This window comes from Chenopodium album, chromosome 17 (assembly GCF_948465745.1).
Source record: "Chenopodium album chromosome 17, dcCheAlbu1.1, whole genome shotgun sequence".
In the NCBI taxonomy this organism is placed as follows: Eukaryota; Viridiplantae; Streptophyta; class Magnoliopsida; order Caryophyllales; family Amaranthaceae; genus Chenopodium; species Chenopodium album.
In genome coordinates, this window is record NC_137850.1 from 14,566,318 (window position 1) to 14,578,377 (window position 12,060).

The 12,060-nt window shown below is 35.8% G+C and overlaps 1 pseudogene across 1 annotated transcript; it reads right to left on the reverse strand.

Annotated features, from left to right (window-relative positions):
- Positions 1-4,411: 4,411 nt before the first annotated feature.
- On the reverse strand, positions 4,412-7,557 carry LOC145589515 (transmembrane 9 superfamily member 12 pseudogene; annotated as a pseudogene). The gene is made up of 2 exons (XR_014101702.1): positions 7,401-7,557; positions 4,412-6,874 (listed from the first exon to the last, which is right to left on the reverse strand). The product of XR_014101702.1 is annotated as a transmembrane 9 superfamily member 12 pseudogene (transcript).
- Positions 7,558-12,060: the final 4,503 nt, after the last annotated feature.

Below are 12,060 nucleotides of genomic sequence, written 5' to 3' on the forward strand. Positions count from 1 at the left end.
TTCTTTCTCAGTGGTTGATGATGAGGACCTTGATTTGGAGGAGCGTAATATCAAGTGTCGTAAGAAGATTTGTGATGGCCAATACACTGTTGCAGTCCGGGTTCTTTCTTCTTCAGGCGTTGCTCCTTATAATGAGGCCACTCTCGCGGATTTACGGTCTAAACACCCTACTTTTCCAGCTCCATCCTAGCCTAATATACTTGTTGATCACCTTCATCTCGTTACTACTTCTGCTGTTGTTTTGGATCGCTTTAAGAGTTTTCCACGTGGCACATCTTGTGATAGGGACAGTTTACCTGCTTAGCACCTTATGGATTGCTTCAGTGGTGCTGCTGTGGCTGTATCAGATAAGTTAGTTGACTCTATTTCCGGGGTGGTCAATCTCTTTTTGGCTGGAAGATGTCCTATGCAACAACTGGAAGAGTATATTACTAGTGTTCCTCTTACACCACTTGTCAAGCCCGGTGGTGGTATTCGTCCTATTGTTGTGGGTACTATTTGGCGGCGTCTGGTTTAAAAGGTGGGTGATGTTATGTATGGTTGGCCAGTCTTTATGGAGTTACTTTGATGGTCTTCAATTTGGTGTTGGGGTTTCTTCAGGTGGTGAGGCAATTCTTCATGCAGTGAATCGGTTGATGGAGGACTATGGTTCTAATGTTAGTCTTTCTATGTTGTTGGTGGATTTCCAAAATGGGTTCAATCTTGTTGACAGTTTGGTCATGTTACATGAAGTTCATCGCCGTTGTCCGAGCATTTCGTGATGGGTTGAATTCTGCTATTCTAATCCAGCCATATTGTATTATGGGGACCAAACCTTATGGTCGTCTCATGGGGTGAGGGTGATCCCTTGGTCCTCTGCTTTTTGCTTTGGTTTTACAAACCCATGGTGTGTAAAATCGGAGAGGCTTTTGATGTATGTCTTCAGGCTTGGTATTTGGATGACATCACTATTATTGGTGACATGTTGGTGGTGGAGAAGGTTCTGCAGTTGATAATGGAGGAAGGGCCTCATTCTGGGTTACATCTTAATTTGGAAAAAACTAAATTTTTCTGGCCTACAAAAGACCCTCGAAGCAGGCTTGTAGGTGTCTTTCCACCTAATATTGCTCGGCCTTTGCGTGGTGGTCCCACTAGTTCCGATTTTGGTTTTAGTGGTGAGCTTGTGATGCAGAGCGTGACCAAGACCATTGCACTTATGGATAAGGTTGCTATACTGGATGATCCTCAGTGTGATTTGTTGTTACTTAGGGCATGTACCGGAATTTCTAAACTCTACTTTGCATTGCGTACCCCCTCTTAATACTTTTGAGACAGCTCAGCACACATTCGACGGGGCTCTTCGGTCTTCCTTGGAGCGTATTGTTACATCTTCGGGGCTTGGGTTTGGCGATTGGCAGTGGCGGCTTACCACCTTACCATTTGCGTTTGGAGGGCTTGGTGTTTATTCCGCAGGTGATGTTCGTCATTATGCTTTTCTTGCTTCTCGGTTATAGTCTGTTGGGTTGCAGACACAGCTTCTTCGGCATGCTGGCATTGTTGGTCTTGGACAACCCTTTGATGATGTGTTGAGTCTGTTTAATGGAACAGTGGAGCTTGACATTTTGAATAATCCTAGTGAGGTTGCTGCCCCTAAACTCATGAAGAAATTGGCAGATTTATATTTCATAAAGGCTACCACTTCTGCAGAATCCACTTATTCTTTAACTCCTCAACAATCAGCATTGTGGAAATCACAACAAGGAGATCACACATTTACTTGGCTTCGGGCGGTCCCTATTTCGGAGTTGGGTCAGACGATGAATGCCAAGACATACCAATGTGTGTTGTGCTACCGGTTGAGTGTTCATTTGTTCTCTATCACGACGTCGTGCTCTGCTTGTTCAAGGGTTTTTAGTGGGGATATTTTCGGTGATCACGCGGTGTCTTGTGCCGTTATGATGGTTATTAAACATCGGCATAATGTTTTTCGGGATATTCTTGTTGATGTTTGTTATCGATTTGGAATTTCGGCTAGAAAGAAGGTTGACATTGGGTTGTCTGGAGAGAACGACGGGGCCTTCAGACCTGCAGATGTGTTACTTTGTCGTGATGTCTGTGTTGACTTGATAGGGTCTTCTCCTTTGACACAGTCTAGGTTGTCTGACTTTCTGCCTAGACGGGTTGTAGTTGATGCGGCTCATCGGAAGCGGGTTAAGTAAGAATCCAGTTGTCGAGCAATTGGATATGACTTTCTTCCTATCTCTTTCTCTTCACTTGGGGAATTAGAAAAGGAGGTAGTTGCATTGCTAAAGCGAATCCAGCGGTTCTCGAAGACTCAAGACTTTGGGGCACGTGCTACTGCTCATATCTTCACTAGGATATGATTTGCTATAGCTCGAGCAGTGGGGGCCCCGATTGTATATGGGCTTCCTATTAATTTTTTGTAGGTTGTATGACATTATTTGTTTTTGAGATCTAATAATAATAATAATAATAATAATAATAAATTTATTATTATTATTATTATTATTATTATTATTATTATTATTATTATTATTATATTATTATTATATACTCCCTCCGCCCCGTTTTATAGTTCCCATTTGTAATTTTGACACTATTCATAATGTGAGAGAAACTTCTAAATTACTCTTAATATATAAGAGATAACATAGTCATGTTGGGTCTTATTTGATTCGTCTCAATGAATAGATTATTAATATTCAATTGTTATATTTTTTAATTTACTAATATGCAACTAACGATATTTACGGTCAAAGTGTTGCATTGGAAATGTACACAGTCCAAATGGGAACTATAAATAGGGGCGGAGGGAGTAATAAACATCTTTTACATACTTTAATAATTATTAATTGTATTAATAGGAGAGGGAATATATATGGTGGGGTATATGTAAATAGGAGAGAGAAAATGGGAAAGGATACTTATTAATGTTGAAAATATTTAAGAAAAAGAATGAGTAAAAGAATGGAGATAGTGTGAACCGTGAAGTGATGTTGAGGAAAGAGAGTGTGATATGTCATGTGAAGGAAAGGGGAGAGAAAATGGGAAAGGATTTGTATATCCCGTTGTTTATGTTAGAGAATCCTTTAATCCTTTTAGCCATTTGAGCATCAATAAGGATCTTTTTAACCACCTAAAAAGTTAGCTAATAGAATATATATCCTCATTAATGTTCATGCTTAGAAAGAGAAATCACCATTTCTTTGAGCATCAATAAGGATCCTTTTAGCCACCTAAAAAGTTAGCTAAAAAGGATATATATCCTTATTGATGTTCATGATCAGAGAGAGAAATCTACTATTTCTTTTGCTTAAGAGGATCCTTTTAGCCATTTGAACATCAATAAGGATAATTATAGCCATCTAAAAAGTTAGCTAAAAGGATATATAAGATATTCATACGCTAAGCACCAGCAGCAATGAGGATTTTAATCCTTTTAGCTCTCCTTTTGCTTCCTTTTTAGCTTCCTCATGAATGTGGAAATTGCCAAAAAGATCCTTTTAATGAAAAAAAAAAGAAAAAGAGAGAGAGAGAGAGAGAGAGAGAGAGAGAGAGAGAGAGAGAGAGAGAGAGAGAAAATAAAAAGTAAAAAGTAGCGTGGAAGGCGTGAAGCAGAGAAAATAGCCAAAATGCAACAGTCAATTAGATTAAAAAGGGTGACACTTGTCATAATATAAATGGTGAAATTTTTTTGTGATTTAAAAATGTAAAACGACTATAATTTATCAGAAATCTTATCGCTCCCAATAACATTATATCTAACCAAAATCCTATCTTCTGACATCCCTTATTTTATGATCACATATCCTTATCAGAAATATTATCTTCTGACTAACCTTATCCTATTTTTATCTATATATTTCATAACATAATTGGGAGTAAATGTAATGTATTGAGTTCTTGAAAATGTATTGAGCTCTTGAAAATGAAATGCTGTTATAACCATATACAAACTGTGATGAAATAATTAGGTTGTAACCTAGAAATGCAAATCCCGGTGATGCTTTTGATCAAGCATGGCTTAGGTATCGGTTCGAGTGTCCTTGAACAACAAGTTACTTAGAATCATATCATATTTCTCCTTTTCTCGTCCACATTCTTGCAGTCATAACATGTTCAAGTGCTCATTATTGTGTCTTACTGTCATTGTCCAAATTAAGTAGGTTGTTCTATATATATATAAAAACCTCTCTAGTCTCTACACATTGCAGACAGCACTTAAGGTGTTAAATTATGATCAAGCTTGCTGCTTTTCCAAGCATTATGAAGATCAATAAGTTGCAGCTTATAACATCGAATGACTCGGACATAAAACTCGAATAAAATGATACTACATGAATGTGAATGAAACAAACATTTGGTCTAATATCAAAACTCAAATTAAATGATACTGCATGTAGGAAGAATGTGAATGAAACAAACATTTGGTCTAAATATCTAATTGATGAAAATACATCCAATGGAGTACAATTCTGCCGGTGGTAACCGGTATATAAACGAGGACATCTATTGAGAATACAACTCAAAACTAAACAATAGAGGGAAAAACGAAGAAAAAGAAAAAGAGAATACATGCTAGAGAAGAAGAAAAAAAAAAAAAAAAAAAAAAAAAAAAAAAAGACCTTGCTTCATCAGGTCTTCAAATGCAGCTAAATGCTTTTATCCTCTATATCTAGTAACCTTTCGTCCATCCCGAGGAGGATATTTGACAAATATGGGAGAAATAGTCAACAAAATCTCCTCTTTTGCTCTGTAGATAATGCCATATCACGTAGCAATCTTCGTATGTAGATCTTAATCAATCTTTACTGATGAGAACAGATAGTGAACAAAGTAGAATGACATAAGGAATCCGATGGTGCCGGTAGACAACATAATCGCAACTGCCATAATTAAGGAATAGCCCAGATAAAGTAGAGCTGACACAGGTCCACTGAGACTCTGGAGATCAAAAACCAAGTAATTAATGGAGTAAAGGAAGACATATAGAGCAACAGAACCCGAAGCAAAGAATGCTTTCCACCACCAACGCCAATCTTCAACACATAGATGCATGTAAGTTAGGACCACAGAAACTTCAGCACAAACAATCACCAGCAAGAAGAGGACAACAAACAAGAAACCAAAGACATAGTAGAACCTTCCCAGCCAAATGCTGGACAAAATGAAGAAAAGCTCGATAAACAGGGTTCCAAAAGGGAGGGTACCAGCACCAAGAACAAGCAACCATGAAGGGTATTTTCGAGCAGGAATCTCTCTGGGGATTTGATTGGTGCGCACAGGAAACTGAATAGGCTCGGCTCGGGTTCCAAGATAACCTCCAAACAGAGTGAGGGGAACTGAAATGCAGAACCAAAGGGAGAGAAGGATAAAATATAAAGATATTGGTATAGCACCAGTACTCTTGCTACCCCAAAGGAGGAAATTCAACATAGTGAGGATGACAAAGACAATCCCAGGGAAAAAGCAAGCATTCCACCAGGCAACAGACCTCCAACCATCGGGTGTTCCCTTGATGGTTTTCCATAGGTATACACCAGCGTATCCTGCAAGAGTCCCCAGCAATAGGTATAGTATTATCATTCCTGTTAACAGCATTCCCCTAGATGCAGGTGACATAAAACCAAGAGCTGCAAAGACAATAGTCACAGAGGCCATTCCTGTAATCTGAACACCATCTCCAACCATCACACACAATAGTTTAGCATGCTCAGGTTCTCTAAACACATCACCCACAACAAGCTTCCATCCTGACAGCTCCTCGTTCATCTGTGCTTGAGCTTCTTTGTCCAGTTCCTCATACCTGGTCAAATCTCTTCTTACAGTCCTCAAAAATATTACAAACACAATTCCAGCCAAGAAAAAGATCACCATGAGGGAATTCAAAATGGAGAACCAATGCACCCGTGCACCTTCCATTTTTAGGTAAGCATCCCATCTAGATGGCCATCTAGTACTACTCTTCACAAACTCAACCTCATAAGTAAAAGCAACTCTCTCTTGCTCTCTTATGATTTGAGACCTTTCAAGATCCCCCGGGCAATTGATCGAATTAATGTTATCATACATGTGAAGTTTTGACATCTCTTCAGGATCATGCTTGACACTGCAGGGAACAACCTCAAAACCAACAATCTCAAAACCAGATGTCTTTTTCTTGTCAGCCTCTGAGATCACTCCCATACCTTCTTCCCCTGTACCAATAATCTCCACAGTACTTCCTTCATATTCGTGAATCAAAACCTTAAACTTCAGATGATTTATAATGTAATCATCATTGCTGTTTGCTGGAGAATATCCAATTGGAAACCCAGTCCATTGGATCTTTACACCATTTTGGTTTGCATACCTCATTGCAGGGAGATTATCCAAAATCATGTTAACCTGATATAGATCGCGAGTTCTCTGTTTCAAAAGTTTTACCTCCTGTTCATTAAGAGGACTAGTAATACACAAGAAAACAGATTCATTTCTATTCATCCGAAATCGGTAAGGGGAGTTGTCAATCTGATCTCCCATGAGAAGCTCTCCGAGATTCTCTGCACTCTTCTTAACCCCATCATGTGGCTTACAATATGGAAGACTGTAATAGCTAAAGGGAAGCTCAGTCTCAATGGAGGTCAGCGAATTCACTTTTGCAAATATTTCATCATCATTGGAGTATGTGTGCATGTAAGTCCCAGGCAAGTAAAATCCATCACAAACAAAAGCAAATAGGAACAAGCACAAGAAAACCCGGTTTATTCGCAGCATCCTCTTCTCCGAAGAAGCCATTGCAATAGAAAACCAGCAAAACAGCTCAATCCTCAATTCAACCTAACTTGATCTAAGCTATATAACTAATCCAATCGTTTTGCAGCATCAAATCTACCTATAATTTAACAATACACATTATATAATATTCAGGCCAATTAACAGATCTAAAAAGTGCAAATCACAGTAATTAAACAACCAAATTAAAGTAGTACAGAATAATTATACAATATCATTAACAAAACCCACCACATTTCCTATGAATTAGTAAAATTTACACTCCCAACTACGTTCAAATTTCGACAACAGATATCAAAAATTGTAAAAAATAAAAATCATTTTAATTATTTTGAATCACCAAACTAACCGAAATCTACCAAAAAATTTAAATAACATGCGTTGATTAAGATAAAAACAACAACAAAATCCAAATGCAATTTGATGCAAATAACAAAAATAATTAAATTAAACATTAACAAGAAATTAAAAATCAGATCTGGATAATAGGCGATACTAATCAAAAACCCAAATTCATCAATTAATCTAAAACAGGAAGGAAAAAAAAAAAAAAAAAAGTAGAAGATAAAAATGAGGGAATTAGGGTAAAGAGAAGAGAGAAGAGAGAAGAGAGAAGCGAAACTTGCCTGAAGTAGATCTCGATGAACTTGAATGAGATTGCAAAAGTGGAAGATTCGAGGTTGAGATTTTATGAATCGATTTATTTTTATAAAAATGTTTTTTTAACGGAGAACGTGATTGTATAACAACAACTTGTATACTGCAAGTAAGCTTACGCAACATTTATGATTTGAGGTCTGATTAGCAATTTAGGCATGGCATAAAGAGGACATTTTTCGGAATTTATGGATGTGTTTAAGGGCATTTTGGGGATACTATGAAAATAAGGGTTACTCGTGGATCATTTTGATAAGGGTCATTTTGTTTGCATGGGATAAAGAGAATGGAATAAATAAATGGAAAGATTAGAGAATGGAATAAAATCCTTAAAATTTATTATGTTGTTTGTTTTGGAACACAAAGGAAAACAAGCCACCTTCTCCGGCCACCCAACCACCGCACCGCCCTCCCTACTTTCTTCCACTTTCCCACCTTCTCTAGCCACCACCTACCCACCCACAACCCAGCCACCACTCAATGCCCCTCCCCTCCCCTCGAAAAGTCATCCCCTCCCCCCGAAAAGTCATCCCCTGCGCTGAAACCCTTCCCCCAGCCCCGCATATACCTGAAACCCGCACCATTGTCCCCGTAAAACGATCGGTCAAGGGTGGGGGAGGGTCAACCGATTGTTTCTACGAGGGCAGTGGTGCGGGTTTAAGGTTTTTACAGGGATGGGGGGAGGGTTTCGGGGAAGGGGAGGGCTTTTCGGGCAGAGTAAAAGGGTGGGGGAGGTGCGACAATGGGTGGGGGGAGGGGCAATGGTGCGGTGGTGCAATTTTTCCGATGGTGTGGTGGTGGCTAAGGAATGGAAATACCTTAGGGAGGTGGGGAATCAACTTGGAAGGATTTGGGGGAAATAGAGAGGGTAAAAGGAATGGGAAAATAGACCTAACAAACAATAATGAGGGCAGTTGATTCTCATTCCCAAATACCCCCAACCAAATGGGCCATAAGTGTGTTAGGAGATGTCGTGGATTAACAATGTATATTTTTATTTAATTCCTGAAAGTTCAATTCATTTATCGTGAACTCTCGTGTTAGAAAAGTTTGAAGATTTTGAGTTAGTGTAATAAAGAAATGGATAAAATAAGAGAGATAGTGAGTAGAATAGTGTAAATAGTGGATCAAGTAGAGAAGGATCAATACCAACAAGAGTTGGCTCTAGTGATAAGCGACTTGATGACTTGATGTCGTTTAAGGGAGGTCTCGGGTTCGAGCCTCACTGTATGCAGAATTTCTTGTTGGGATACTCACCCACTGTAATACCCCGTATTTTTATACGTATTTTCCTAATTAATTAATTAATTATTATTTTCTAAAAAGGGTATTTAGTAATTTAACTTACTATTTAAATCTTGGAGCCAAAACGATATTCGAATTTTGGAGCCAAAAGTATTTTAAAAACAAATTATTATTTTGGATAAGATTTATTATCCATTTATCCTATTTTAAAAACCGGATTATTTATATATTTTGGATATTTTAATTAAGGCAAAAGCTATATTTTATTATTATTTTAATAAGTCCGAAAATCCCATTTATTTGGCTAATAAATTTCGGATTTTCCTAAGAGAAAATCTGATTTTATTAGTTAAATTATTTGGTGAATATTTGGTATTTTATTATTTAATTATTTATTACAATAAATATTATTTACACAATTATTTTAATTCCTTAAAACTAGCAAAATAATTTCCTAAAGTACTAAATAGGAGGGCCGAAAATATGAGCTTAGGAAAGCTCAAAAATTTCGGCCATCCCATATAGATTTTGGGAAAAATATTTTTGGTAAATAGTATTTTTAATTATCTCCTTAAAATCTCCTATTTTCCTTAAATCTAATTCTCCATCTTTTTAGTATCCAATCATTATATTTTCTTGCCATCTATTTTTCTTAATTATTACCCGAGTAATTCCAATTTCCTTAATATTTTTCATGACAATCATACCTTCCATATTCAATTATACACAATCTCTTCAATATCAAAACTTTCCTTAAATCTTTACTCACTTCTCCAAGTAATCCCTTAAACCCTACTTACCATAATTCTTCCCAAATTCTCTTACCATAATTCTTGCATGAGCTAGCCTATAAATACCCCTCCATACCTCTCACATTCTTCACACCAATTCTCTTCTTTTCTTCTCCTCTTTTTACACAAATCATCTCGTTTATCTTTAAAGGCAGTTTTCGGGCACTTTTGGTCAGTTTTTGGGGTATTGCTGTTTCACAGAAGATTGTTCCTCTCGAAAAAATCCTTGAGGTTAGGCTCAAGAATCACCCAATTCGGAGTTATATCGAAGGAGTTATAGCCTCTGCAAGTTTTGCCTATTCTTTCCAACGAAAATCCAATTCTTCTCTTTTCCTTGGTTTCTTATCTTTTCTCTTTTTCTTCTTTTATTCAATTATTATTATTATTATTATGGGGGATTTATAAAAATTATTATGAGCAGTTTTAATTATATAAATTAGATTTTTAATGATGTTTATGAAAATTAATTTAAAAGGTTCATGTACATATAGTTGGGGGTTTTTAATTTCATTGTTGTGATTATTTGTTAACCTTATATTAATTAAGGTTATATTTATTTGTAGGGTGTTTTTAATCAAGCTACTTGAAAGTTCTTTTGAAGTGATTTTGGCTAAGCAAGGATCAAGGTACGTTAGGTGGCTAGATACCTTGAAAGTGATCGATTTGAATGAGCATGTTTGAATGATTTTATGGTGATTGAATTAAATTGACTTGAATTATGGTTTATGAAATAAAAGTATGTTTAAAAGATTGGTTTTAATAATTAAATTGGAGTATTGATTTTTATAACATGTTTTGATTAATTAATTTATTATTCATGTTTAAAAAGGATTGGTTTTGAAAGCTTGTTGGATTTATAAAAAAAAAAGGGAGTTTGAATTATTATTATTAAAGGTTGGAGTTATTGGATTTAAAGAGGATTTATTTAATCATTGAATTAAATTTATTATTTATGCTTAGTAATCCCACTATGCGGATTTGGTATTTTGATAAGGCCTTGGACTTTGTATGACCGGGTCTTTCCTCAAGAATAGCCTTGTAACATAAGGAGACTAGCTTGGGGGGTGTGCACACTTGGGAGAGGAATTGGTTAAATTGGTTTAATTGGTTTTAAAATAATTGGAATTGGTTTTATTGATTATTGGGATTTGAATATTGAGAATTGGTTTTGAATCATGAGTTTGGAATTATTGGAATAATTATTGGAATTGATTTCAAAAGCATGTTTGCAAATAAATTGAATTTAATTATCTTGCACTTACCGTACTTAGCATATTTTGCTAACCCGTATTTCTTATTTGTTTTGGTTCGCCCTGTTTACCGTAATGGTAAGCAGTGTTATTTCTAGTGGAGTGAATAAATTGATGCATTGAAGTCCCGAGATTTGGTTTCACTAAGTTAGGAATCTTGGTCTTTGTATCTATTTTTGAGTACTCATAACATTGGTTTCTATCTATAGTTATTATTAATAAAGAAGAGTTTTGAAGTTTCCGCTGCAAAGTATGGTTTTGTTAGTAAGTTGGGTAGCCTTGCGTAATCACGCGGCGGTAATACGCCTAAGTCTATCTCTACGGTATAATTATACGTATTATACTGGTATTTCCGTAGAGGGAGATTTGGGGGTGTTACACCCACCATAAGTCAGGTGTGCTACCCGAGTCGGATCCGCATGTAGTCAAAACTAAGCTTCGGTGAACCGAGTGGGCATCCTTAAAGAAAAAAAAAAAGGATCAAGTAGTTATTGAGTTTGCAATCAGAAAAGAAAAAAAGTAATTAGTCAAACTTTCTAAAATACTCCAAATAGAAAGTGTGTTGAATTTATAAGAATGAAAGCTAATATTTAATAAGTACTTTATCCAAAATTAGGACTTATTCTCTTCACTTTTTGGTTGAAAATTTTATATACACCTGGATGTAAGGTATATTAAAGGAACTTTTTGTTCATTTGATGATTAATTAAACAATAATCATCAAAATTAGCAAAAGCTACCCATGGGTGTACTATGCACTCGGGTATATATAAAAAACTCTCTCTATTTTTGTTGAACTCGTACTAAATTTATTTATATCGATTTATTTTTGCTAAACTTATATTGTTAATGAAGTGAAATTATTTTTACAGATTAAAAATTATTATTGTTGATTCTCAGTTATATATTTTCTTTAAAATTATTAATTTTTATTGAATTGAAATTAATTTGCTAAACTGAACAATGAACTGAAATTACTTTTATAGAATATTATTTGATTAAAGTGAAGAGAGCAGAGATTCTTCTCTCTAATTCCTAATCTAATTATCTAATTAAGGCTAAAATGTTCCTCCTCCAAAATTAACCCACCAAAAATGGGTATATATATATAAAAAGGTAATAATAAGAAAATAAAATAAATAAATAAAAGAAATGAAATGAAAAGAAATCTCGACCCTTTCAAAACCCAAAACATGGGTTACTGTTTCAATTCTACAGTGTAGTAACAATTATACTTTTTTTTTTCTTATTTCCTTTGTTGATTGACTTCAGTCTTTTCCCCTTTTCCCCTTTTCATGCTCCACCATTCATTTATTCCATTTGCTTTCTCTCCCCATTGAAGT